Below are 13055 nucleotides of genomic sequence, written 5' to 3' on the forward strand. Positions count from 1 at the left end.
ATTTTCTTCTCAAATAAATTTGGTCTCGTTCATATCGCAAGAAAACTGGAAACATGGACTTCAGGACTTGTGTTTATTTCTTAGTCCTCTGATTGACTTGCTGTGTGACATGTTGAACTACTAAATTTCTCTTGTGGATAAATGTGAACATGAGCAGTGAGATTTTCATCTCTGGAGTACTGGAGTCTTGTGGTTTATTTTGAGTCAAAGAAAAAAATTTGGACTTCCATATTGTATGGGTGTGTGTGTGTGTGTGTGTGTGTGTGTGTGTATGTGTGTGTAGGAAAAGCATATATGTTGAAAAATAGCTAATTGTGAAAAGGCATATGGATTTTTTAAATCTCACAGATGCTTCTAAAAGTAAAGAGATATTCTGATAACACTGCCATCAGAAAGTAAGGTATGGGGACGATTTAGGTAGGAGAACAGTATTTGATTAAGTCAAGAAAGTAGAAGTTAGAACAAAGGAATACATTGAATTTAGAGAGATGCTTTGCCTATTAGAACACTTGAAAGATTTTTATGCTGTAGTTCTTTGTAAAGTTCTTGTAAAACATGCAAGAGAGATGCAGAAATCACCTAATTTTGAAGGTTGAGAAATGAAGACACAGAAGGGAATGTTGACATAATAATTCTGAGACAGAGCTAGATTTGAATCCAGGGTTTCTTATGTAGAAAATGTATATAATTTTTCATCTTTTGCTCTCTCTCAAAAGGCCTTGGAGAGAGGCTAGTGATTTCCCTGAGCAGTTACCTGAGAACTATGGGAAGAGCGATGGGAGAAGGGCTGGGACGAGAGAGGGATCCTGAGAACCACGCTCATATCTTATCCTGTTTTTCTTGAGACACAGCATAGTGGGGTGCAGGAGAGAGAGCACAGGTAGATGTTGGAGCCTCTTGCTTGCTGAAATGCTTCTGCTTGCTTCCGAATGACATCTGGCCATGGAGAGTGTGGCCTTGGGGCTTTCTGGATCAGGACCTACACAGCTCCATTTTTGTTTTTGTTTTTGTTTTTTAAAAAACTGGGAAGTGAGATACTTTGGAACATAAGGGATTTTATTTTATTTATTTATTTTTTAAAGATTTTATTGGGGAAGGGGAACAGTACTTTATTGGGGAACAGTGTGTACTTCCAGGCCCCCTTTCCAACTCAAATTGTATCCTTTCAATCTTAATTGTGGAGGGTGCAGCTCAGCTCCAGGTCCAGTTGCCATTGCTAGTTGCAGGGGGCACAGCCCACCATTCCTTGAGGGAGTCGAACCGGCAACCTTGTGGTTGAGAACCCGCTCTCCAACCAACTGAGCCATCTGGAAGCTCAGCAGCAGCTCAGCTCAAGGTGCGGTGTTCAATCTTAGTTGCAGGGGGCACTGCCCACCATCCCTTGCGGGACTGGAGGAATCGAACTGGCAACCTTGTGGTTGAGAGCCCAAGCTCCAACCAACTGAGCCATCTGGGAGGCAGCTCAGCCCAAGGTGCCCTGTTCAATTTTAGTTGCAGGGGGCGCAGCCCACCATCCCTTGTGGGACTCGAGGAGTTGAACCGGCAGCCTTGTGGTTGAGAGCCCATGTGGGAATCGAATCGGCAGCCTTCGGAGTTAGGAGCATGGAGCTTTAACCGCCTGAGCCACCAGGCCGGACCTAATTTATTTTTTAAAGATTTTTTTTTTTAAATTGGGGAAAGGGAATAGGACTTTGGGGAACAGTTTGTATTTCCAGGACCCATCCCTTGTGGGAATCAAACCAGCAACCTTGTGGTTGAGAGCATGTGATCCAATCAACTGAGCCATCTGGTCACCCAGGAGCTCAGTGGCAGCTCGTTGTCTTCATTCTAGTTGCGGAGGGCACAGCTCACTGGCCCATGGGGGAATCAAACCAGCAGCACGGTTGCCCAGAGCTCACACTCTAACCAACTGAGCCACCCGTCCACCCCTACACAGCTCCATTTTTGTTTTCACAGATGACCTTCTTGACCTACAAGGGGGAAATCAATTAAAACACTGATAGATACATTCATCTGGAATTTATTTTGTTGACTTTGTAGTAGGAAGAACAGTACTTTTTCTAAAAAATGAATATTAAAAGTGTGTTTTTGAGGTTCACAGCGTGTAGTGTGTCTTGCACACACGCATGTACGCAAAAAGACATGTAGAAACCACTGTGGACATTTACTTTGAATTGCAGATATTTATAGACAAGTTTAGGCAAAACAGACTTGGTGTCAGAGATGCAGATTTGTTGTGGGTCACTGTTTATATGGAAAGATTGGCTTTTTTTTGCTGCGTCCTAGGAAACCTCCCAGGCTCCAGTGGGTGGGGGTATCTTTCCTCATATAGCACACATTTATTTGGATGGTAGGGAGTTGATAATTCTCCTTGTAGCAATCTGAGGTACCACATGGTAATTTTCAATAGAGAGGATGTCGGATGGAGGCGGGTGAAAATTCAGAGAGCCACTCTGTGCTGTGTGGGGTTGCTAGGTACCAAATGCATTCCAAGGCCAGCCCTTAGTTCCACCTGACTCCCCCTACTGAGGGATTCAACAATTTTCCCTTAACTCACATATTCTATGGAGAAAGCTCTGTGCTTTCACTCTCCTGTGTCACTGGTGGAGGATATAAATTAGGATTACCTTTCTGGAGAGCAGTTTGGCAGCAGGAATCCAAGGCTGTACAGTGTGAGTACTCTGACCCAGTGATTACGCTCTTAGGAAATCATTATAAGGACGTGGAGCGGCGTTCAAGATGTATGAATAAGGCTTTCTCCGACAGTGTTCGTATTATCAGAACACTGAAAACAACCTAAATACCCACTAGAATGAGAGTGGCTAACTCACGGGTTATATCACATAATGCCGTACAGGCATTCACTCACTGCACAACCATTGATTGAGTGCCCACTATGTCTGGGGCACACAGTAGGTGTGATATCAAGGCTAACATGGTCTCAGCCCGCTCCCTCTCGCCCCTACTCCTCCCCAAGCTCAAATTTTGTTGTGGAAACAGATTTCATACATTGCGAAGTAAGAAAAAGTGCGGTACAATGTGTATTTACAGTGTGATCTCATTTTCATTATAGGAGTAGAAAAACCCTGGAAGACAAGCTGAATTGTTAACAGAGGGGTAGCAGCTTTGGGCAATGGGGATATGTACATGCTTTTCCCCCATTTCACTTTTCCCGAGTTTCCAGGTTTTCCTCAGTGACCACTTTGATTTTTATTATTTTTTTAATGTGACGTTGAGAAAAAGAAGTGAACAGACTTGGGTTCTAGACCCCACTCTTTCTTAAACTGGTGGTGAGCTCTTGAGTGAGTCATAGAACTATCCTGAATCTCTGTGGAACAGCAGCAGGGAGGCCTCTGACGCCTCCAGCTGCGGGGGGAGGTGGGGATGGTTTTGAGATCTCCAGCTCTTATCTCCTCTGAGGACACTGGGGATTTTGCTGCAGGGCTGGCAGGCCCCAAACTGTTTCCAGAGACAGGATAGCAGCTAGGCTGCTGAAGCCCCAGTTTCTGGGCACTTTTGATCTCCAGGGCTCTAGTCCTCTAGGAACCTATCTGGTGATGAATTCAAATGAGGAAAGGAATTTCTGTATTAGGCATATGATAATTAATTTTTAAGGCAGTGCCTCTCACCTAGCCAAAAAAAAAAAAAAAAGGACTAGCTCAGCCTAATGTCACTGCACCCAAGAAAACAAATGACAGCAGCTTCATCCCAGGTGCCAGGCACAGTGTAACGTGCATTTTGTGGACATTTTCCTTGTTCAGGCTCATGACACCCCCTGTAGTAGTTCTGCTAATATGAACAATGTCAGATAAATCATCAACCCAATTTTACAGGTGGGGACCTTGAGCTCAAAAGGCAGGTAACCTGAGCAGATCACCCCGGTAGAGGAGGCTGGGATTCAAACCCCCATCCGTCTGCTTTGAAGCAACATTTTTAACCTCTGCTTTGTACTGCCTCCCACTCCAAGAGGCAAGCTCTAGTGTAACTGTAAAAACAGATGTCTAAAGCCAGGGGGACGTGTGAGGGGTGAGTAATCCATCAAGTGGTACATCATTGGGAAACTAAGGAATGCAAGGGCTTAGGATGGGCAGAAGCTTGTTTCTTATGAGACTAAAGCAGAGAAAGCTACTCTTAGCTGTGTTTTCTGGGAGGTTATAAATGATGGAGTCAGGAGGGGAGGGGAGGTGAACACAACCACCCTCATGCTCCCTGGAATAACTTTTTGTCCTGTTGTGATTTCAAATCAAAGGCCACCGTTGCCCTTTATGTACCTAAACCTCCCCAAAGAGTGATAAGTTACACCGAGACTCGACGTTTTGTCTTGAAACACTGCCTTGCTTGTTTCCAGCTTTGCTTACGTAGAAAGTATTATAAAATTATAAGATCTATAAGAGATAGCCAGGGACACACAGATAGGAAAATTGGAGTTAAAATTAAGATAGGCATTGTTTCTTTTACCTATCAAAAGACTGTTCCAATATGATAGGTAGTGTCTCCTGTGTTTCAATTTCAGTTCCTCTATGGTTCAGTTTCTTCTGCTTCATCTTCTGTACCACGATTGACCTTTCTAAAATGCCACTTCCATGATGTCATATCCTAAATTCCCTAGAACCTCCAGTGGCTCCCCATTGTCTAAGATAAAAATCTAAACTTGTGGGTTTGGGATTCAGATCCCTTCTTAATCTGGCTCCAACTTTCCCTTTCCAGCCATCATTTCTGTTATTCCCATGAGTGATCCTTTTGTTCAGATGAGCCAGTCTATTCCCTGGTTCACTGAATATCTCCTTGATCTTTCTCCCTCTGGGCATTTGTTTTACTGCTCCCTGCAGGCAGGAACAAAGTGGAATGTTCTGCCTTCCCTTTACCTTTTTTTCTGACGTCCTCCCCATTCTTTCAGGCACTCTTCATAAATTTCCTTTAAAAAAAAACAACAACATTTTTTTGAATATCCCCGCCTGGGGTGACCTGGGTTTTTCTTATCTTCTATCTTCAGTTGGAGTCCCGTGTCTTGTGGGGCTGTGACTAGCTCAATGCATTGCTTATCACAGGGGCTTGATGAAAACAATATGTACTGTACAGCCAGCTGAAAAAGGAGTGCTTCTTGTCCCAGCCTTTCTATACCAAAGACGGGTCCTCTTACCCTTCAGAAAACAAATAGCCAATCCTTCCTGTTTTGTGTTCAAAATGCGGATGTTGGGGTAGTAGCTACTTATTTGGGGTAGTAGCTACTTATTTGGCATGCATTTGCCACTCGTGACTAATCCTATTTTATGAATGGAATGGAAGCAGAGAGGTGAAAATGCTGGCATGACCTCACAGAGCTGAGCCATTGGTAGCAACAGCACTTGAACCCCAGTTTCCTTCTGCTGACTTATTAAGTGACTGTCCTTTTTAATCCATGAGTCATAGGCCATCAGGAACTTCCGTAAATATTCCGGTGGCTTTTGTCATTCTCTCTCTTTACTCTGAAGGGTCAGATAATAAATATTTTAGGCTTTGCTGGCTATGATGGTCTCTTTGCCACTGCTCATTTCTTTCTCTATAGCCTCTAAGTAGCCATAGGCAGCCCATAAACTAATGGGTGTGACTGTATAACAATAAAACTTTATTGACAAAAGCAGCCGAGGTCTGGATTTGGCTTGCAGGTTGTAGTTTGCTGACCCCCTTCTATAGGTGGTTTTCTTCTCTCTGTTTCTGATATTGGGTTGGAAAGTCAAGTTAGCCCTAACAATTTTTCAGTTTGAATACCGAGCAGGCCCTGCAGTCGGGTATAGGCTAATGTGTAAATGATGTCCATGGCTGGGAAGACTGGCTGGTAGGATAACGTTGGGAAGTTGTGGATGTTTGAGCAGCAGACTGCGTACCTAACCCGTAGTATTAGGTTGGTGCAAAAGTAATTGTGGTTTTTGCAATTATTTTTAACCTCGTAAACCGCAATTACTTTTGCACCAACCCAATAGATAGCAGTCATCCATGAATGTGAGTATTACTCTCAAGGGAGCCTGTGTAGCTTTCAGGGACTAACCAGCCTGGGGTGTTCTCCACTGTCGAAGGGCAGAGTTGCACTGTCACCTCCCACAGCCACAACGTTCCATCATGGCCAAAGTCTACCGGCAACAATCCTCAGGCTGCTGTCCCATTTCTCACTTCTGAATGTGGACCCCGAGAAAAGTCAGAATTATGACAAATGTGTTAGCACGAGCTCCCTGGTCATGTCCTCTGCCACAGCACTGAACAGTTTTCACTGGTGGCAGAGGGCTGGGAGCATTGTGATGCCTCTGCGTAGATAGAGGTTGCATCTGTGCTTTGTAGGGAAAGGTTACAGGCGATGGTGACACCTGACCCTTCGGAGGAGCAGGTAGGTTTGAAAAGAAAACATCGTAAAAACTGTTTATGAGCTGACCCCTTCCCACTCCCCCAGGAACTTGGACAGTTTTCAGTGGCAGTTTCCTACAAATCGGGCTGGAATTTGAAGGTCTTGTCATGAAGGTCAGGCAAGTTTATTCTAATAAACTGTCCTGAGAGTGAGTCCTGTTTGCTCTTTCAACAGAGATAGCGTGAGATCTGGGACCAAGAACAGAGACGTTTTTCAGAGGCCTTCAAGGAGTTGTGGAAAATATCAGGAAATCCTCGTTAATTCCAGGAAAGAATTTCAGTGGTTTCTTGATAGTTTAAACTACTGTGTAAAAAAAGAAAAGAAGGAAAGCTTTCATCGTTCTGCTTAGGAGAAAACAGACCGGTTTTAGGCATTAATGTGAATAATGAGTAAATAGTTCTCTAAGTTGGCTCTTAACTCCTGTTCTATTGTAAATCCTTTATATTGAATTTAATAATAGCAAACACCTATATAGCATTTGTCCTGTGCCATGCATCCCTGTAAATGCTTTACACATCTCAATGTGCTTATTTGTCCTAGGAGCCTGTGATTGCGGGCTGCATTATATCCCCATTTTACAGACCCTCGCAGCTTGACCAGAAGGGCACAACGGCTGTGGTGTTAATTGTTCTGCCCTCCGGCCTCTCATCCTTTAAATGGATGTCATGGCAGTCAAAAGGATGAGTGTGTTCTTGCTCGTGGATCCATCGCTTCCCAGAGCAGACCAATCAGACCCTCAATCCATCCGTTACCCGGCAAAGACTTCCAACCCTCACCATCAGCTGGGCAGGACTCTGTTGTTCAGCTTGCTCAGAAGATAGGGGTGTCCCAGTGGGTCTCTGTGGCCAACAAGATTGGGTGAGGTGAAGAACTCTGTGTGATGTCATATCCACGGACTGACTTCAGCCCGGAAAAGCAGACGCATTTCGCAAGGGTGCACCTGTGAACTAATCTCTCGGGACGGATGTAACAAATCAAAAAGGCTGTGTATTAATTTACAGCGAGAAATAGTACTGCCTGGAAGTGGTTTGGTAACATTGGGAATAAGGAAGGGAAGGTTGGACGATTTGAATGTTGAGTGCCATTGGAAAAGCCAACTGGTCACAGCCCTCTGTGTCACTATATATAAGGTGGGTGCAAAAGGAATTGCAGTTTTTGCAATTATTTTTAACCTTTTAAACCACAATTACTTTTGCACCAACCTAATACTGTTGTTGCTGAGACCTCCACCCCGCTTCCCGCAACCTCAAGGCCTATGTCAATGCTCCAGTGTGCTGGCTGGGCGGGCCTTGGAAGAGGTTTCATCTTTGTGGAATTTGTAGGAACCTCCAGTTCTCTGAGCCCCTGCCCCCCTCACACACACAGACACACACACCCAACCCCCTTCCCCCAGCCCACTTCTGGAGGACGCTTTAGTCCTTTAGATATGTTAACACAATCCACCCTTTGGGTGGGAACTGGGTGTCTCTATGGAACTTTGCATATCTATACCCCAATCTTGCTGGGGGGGGGGCCCTTTTGGTTCTAGATGGTGGGACGTGTAGGGCGGAGCTGAGGGTGTGCGAGTGAGTCAGAGCACTGATCTTTCCCAGTGACACTGTGTCGTGGTGAAGTCGAAGGCGTTGAGTTCCACTGGTTCCCTGAGTTCCTCTTGGCTCAGCTGCTCTCTGATTCAAGAAGGTAAGTCACATACCGCCTCGCAGTTTGATAATCACATAAAATGAGTGGGACCAAAAAATAGCAGGTGCAGTCCTGTGAGCAGGGAGGACAGTTCCCAGAAGGGTTCGGTAGTTGGGGAGGAGGGCGTCAGATGAGGGACCCAGTTCATTAGACACAGAATTGAGCCAGCGAGGAGTTAATCAGACACAAGCATTATGCCATTGTTTGGACAACACAGTTGTTCTGAATTCAGAGGGGAGTCCTGGCCCACGGCTGGGGCGAGACCCTGGGGAGGGACCCTGTTGGGGAGGAAGGGGAGCTGGCACTTCACCAGTGCTCTCACGCTGGATTCAGGGCTTCCTTTGCTGAAGTCAGACCAGTGCCTGGTCCCCTGTGTGTTCCTCCCTGAAGCCATCAGCGCCCACTGAGGCTTGGACATGTGGACCCACTGTCACCATGATATCTGTCATGTGGCAGCCTAATCAAGGTCACCTGAACCATAAATACCATCAAAGGAAATGGCTGGTCACTGACTGAGAAGTTGTGGCTGGAAAGGTGACCCACTGCAGAGTCCCACTGTTGCCCGTTGACAAGGGTTGAACCCTCAGCTCTGCATCAAATGAAATAAGGCTCTCTCTGCTCCCTGGGTCTGAGAAGCCCCTTCTCCCCAAACTACCCGGAAGCTGCTGCAGCAGCGAGAGACCAGGAAGGCACATCTAGATCTCAGAAGGAGTGGGCCTTCCTTTTCTTGTCTTGTGGGATGGGCAGGCCGAGAAGCAGAACTGGTAAAGCAGGATGGTACCCTGGCTAGGAGCCCTTTGGATCAGTCTGCTGGGTTGAATTAGTCCTAGCTCTGGCCACGTCTTAGCTGGGTAACCTTTGGCAGGCTGTTTTAGCTCAGATTCCTCATCTGTACAATGGGGATAAGAGGAACTGCCTCAAATTGCTGTCGGCAGGCTGAGAGAAGATGGTCCATGAAAAGCTAGGAGCCTGGCACACTTGGGATGGATGCAGGCTTCGTATGGCCTGAAGCCTGTTCCGTTTTGGGGGGGAAGTCTTTAAGGAAAGGATATGAAATTGTAAGTAGAAAACCAGATATAAAAGTAAGCATTTATTTCAAATGAAAGCAAACATAGAAAGTATATGATTAAAAAGCTGACATCCCACACATCACAAAATCAAAAAAATAAAAATAACCAGATATTATTAATCAGCTGTTTCATGTATGTCTGTGTTACATTTTTCCCTACATTTTGGGGGCCGTGTACTCTGGTCATTTTTTTCATATGGTAGTGATTTTGGAATGCCGTTTTCTCTCTCTCGAATAACAAGATAATCCACTCATTCTTCTAGCATGTTTGATTGAAATTTATTTTTTATTATTGATGGTTTAGAAAAAAAAGTTTTTTAGCTTCCCAACTGATTATTGATAACGTCCTATAAGTTTTTAGGATTATTGTCAAATTTGGGTAACTTCTCTCAAGTTTATTTTATGTATGAGCTCTAAAACTTTTCAGGGCATTTTAAGGTTTTCTGTGCAGTGACTAATCTTAAAATACTAAAGATGCTCATTCAGTACATTTCTGGGGTCCTTCCCACGGCTGTGGAAGGGGCCTGTGTGAGTGAGGGGTGCTGAGGTTTAAACTTCTATATTTCATGGTAAATTCTCCCGTGAGTACTCAATAAATGTTAACTAGATCATATTTTATTATACTTATTGACACTTGTCTTTTTAATTTTAGACTTTTAGAATTACTAAGGAATATATTCTCACTGACACTAAATATAATTTTAAATTAGTCAAATTTGTGCAACAGTCATTCACTGATTCAGTAGCATTTGTTAACTCTATTTTGATCAGTCTACCTCACATTGATCATTGGGAGTGTTTGGTGACCAAAAGCAGATAAAATACAGCTCAATTTATTCATATAGTAACAGTTACTGTTAAAGAACAGAATTCCACTGAACACATTTGAAAATCTAGTTGGCTTTATTAAACAATTCTTGAATCGGGCAGCACCCCATCTAGCGAATAGAAGGGAGCTTCTAGAAGTTGTACAAAATGAAAGGTTTTTATAGGCAGAAACTGGGTGGGATAAGAAAAGTTACTAGCGAAAGAAAAGGTTGTTCAGGCACAGGCACCTTTCCTTGGGAGAAGGCAGGGGTCTTACTAGGCAGATGCCCCTGATGATCAAGAAAATCCAGACTGGTTTGTCACATTCCTGGGAGGGGCTGAAACTTCAAATAAGTCTTGGTTTACTGGCCTGGGGGCAAGTGACTCCACCTTGGGCCTGTTTCTTTCTTTCTTTCTTTCTTTCTTTCTTCCTTCCTTCCTTCCTTCCTTCCTTCCTTCCTTCCTTCCTTCCTTCCTTCCTTCCTTTCTTTCTCTCTTTCCTTCTTTCTTTTTTTTTAACACTACAGTGTACTCTGTAAATATAGCCATTATGACTGTCATCACCTTTCCATCAGCACCCCATCTGGGACTAGGCACTTGGGGATATAAAACTGAGACATCATCCAGGAAGTCGGAATGGGCCCAGCTACTGTTCAAACTTGGAGACCTAAGTGGGAGTCATGATTTGTCTCAAGTGCGAAATAGACCTGTCCTCCCGTTATTAGCCATGAGTTCTCTACAGTTAATCTCCATTCATGAATTCTCCATTCATCAATAATATTCTATTAATAGGGCCACAGTTACACATTAAGCCATACTTTTAAAGTGCTCAGTGATAATATTTAATTTCACATTTTTCTCCCAAATCTTTTTATGCTTAACAAGTCCAGCCACTAAATTTGTCAAGATATGGTTTTTCTCATGTTTTGTAACGTTCGAGACTACTATGGCAGAAATATCTTTGGGCAGGCAGTCATGAAGTTGGATCCGCCAGTAACTCTGCGGGGCTATCTGTCGGGATGCTTTGGGTTGCAAATGACAGAAAAGCCAGCTCAGTTTCTAAACAACAGAGGAAGTGTGTCGGCTGCTGCACTGAGTCCTGGCTGGACCTGTGTGTTCTTCAGCCAAGTGCCTCTGGAGCTGATGAGGGGTCGGTCCCACCCCAACCACAAGGCTGAGAAATCTGGGGCGCTGTTGGCAAGGGAGAGGAGAAGAATGGACACTGGGGGGGAAACTACCAATGTGCAGTCTGACATGTGGCCCTGTCCTTTCACTTCTCTGGGCCTCAGTTGCCTCATTAAATTAGGGGCTCGTCCGACACCATTCGTGAGGGCCTTCCTAAGCGTAACCTCAAAGATTTTATTTCCTTTTCATATCAAGTTTTTGTAATGAAGAAACAAACCTTTGCTGGCCAGGGCTGTCAAGCTAAGAATGTAGTTTAGTAAACAGATAGCTCTGTTTAGATTGAATGATAAGTCAGGACAGCCAGCCTTAGTACCTTTCTTCCTACCCAGGAGTTACAGATTTTGATCTAGAAAAATCAGCAGTGGAGGCTGTGAGGCAGGAGCCGTAGGAAAGGCGTGTAAAACCTGCTCTGACTTGGTAAGCGCGTTGTCTGCGCAGCCCTTGTAACTTGGTTCATTCGCAGGAGACCCGGAAGGTCTGGGCAGGGTTCGTTTTTCTTACCATATCCCTCAGAGGCTCTGTTATGATGCTGGTGTCACAAAGAAGCCAAGAGGTTTGATTTGGTTTCAGAGTGAGTGGGTATTGGCAGAGGCCAGAGAGAGCCTCTAAATGGCAGTGGAGTCAGATCCCTTTGGATAGCTGAGGGTTTCTGGCGAAGGAAACCACAGACCTCAGCCTTCTCCTTCCTCCACTTTTTACGGAGCCCTTGGCTAGTCTTGAGACGAATTTCCAGTAGTGGCACCAGGAAAGCTTTCAAGGAAGCACCTGGGGGTGGTTTGTGAGGAACAAACTCCTTGGCCTTAGTACCAAAATCTGTTGGGGAGTGCCATGGACGTGAGGGTGACATGGCGGCTGGAGGTGGCAGTGAGCGATGGGAACATGTCATCTCTTCCTGTCCAGTGTACAGGGCTGTGTGAAGGCTCCGGAGGGCCTGTGGAGCATGGGGGCTGCCTACTAGGGGCGTTTTACCCTCATATATGGGGGGAAAGTTAATTGGATTAGTAGTACAGTCAGTATGTTTTCATTGTGGCTGGCTAATTTTTTAATGTATTTATAGAGTTGGCCAAGGGTGAGCTGTACCTTGACCTAATTCTCTGTAGTAATAACGCTTTTGGAAAATATAGTTCTAGTGTGGTGGTCAGTGGTATTTCTAGACTGGGAGACAATAGCCACCTAACTTTGTAAAGTGCAAGAGAAACAGTTGGAAAATGGTTTCTAGTCAAATAGTTGTGCTTTGGAATCATTAGCTGGAAGTAAAACCATCAAATCTTTATCCCTGTGGCTGTAGGATATTGAAAAATGGTTCATTTGTTGGATTTGGGGAGAGTGGGGGTAAGGATTGGAGAAAGCGTAAGATTGTTCTTCGGGCTCTTTCATAGCTGCGTGTTCCTTCTGAGGGTCTATGCAGATGGGAGATAGGGACAGATTTGGAGTTTCAGGCCTGGCCCCTGGAGTTGTCCAATGTCATGAGGTTCCCCCCCCCCCCCCGCCCCGCCATCATTTTACTATGTGTTTTATTATTCAGATAGGAGCAGAGTGCTGGTGGGTGACCACTGCCCTGGGTATTTTGGTGTTTTGTAAATATGTCCATTCAGTGAATGGCGTCCTTTTCAATGCGGGCATAGGGAGCTAAGCCTGTGAGAATAAAAAGTGTGTCTATGGTGTGTGGCCCATTTGAAAAGTGCTATGCAAAAACCAAATCAAACAAACCCCCAAAATTGTGACAGAGACGCCCAAGAGGTAGATCACAAGTGGCAAGTTATACTCTATGATCTCGGAAATTATATCTTGGATAGTATAAATAAATAGGAGAATGTAATGGGTGAGAGGGTGGGTTCTGCAGGCCACAGAGACATGGGGTCTTAACTTTCCATTTCACCTTTACGAGCCACCCGTTGTTGACTACTGGCAAATGACTTAATTTCTCCAAGCCTTAGT

At 44.7% G+C, this 13055-nt stretch overlaps 1 protein-coding gene across 4 annotated transcripts in view; it reads left to right on the top strand.

The window, feature by feature from the left end:
- FOXN3 (forkhead box N3) overlaps positions 1 to 13055 on the top strand; it is a 361663-nt gene that overhangs the window by 122031 nt on the left and 226577 nt on the right. The window lies entirely within an intron of this gene.

Source organism: Rhinolophus ferrumequinum, chromosome 6 (assembly GCF_004115265.2).
Source record: "Rhinolophus ferrumequinum isolate MPI-CBG mRhiFer1 chromosome 6, mRhiFer1_v1.p, whole genome shotgun sequence".
Lineage (NCBI taxonomy): Eukaryota > Metazoa > Chordata > Mammalia > Chiroptera > Rhinolophidae > Rhinolophus > Rhinolophus ferrumequinum.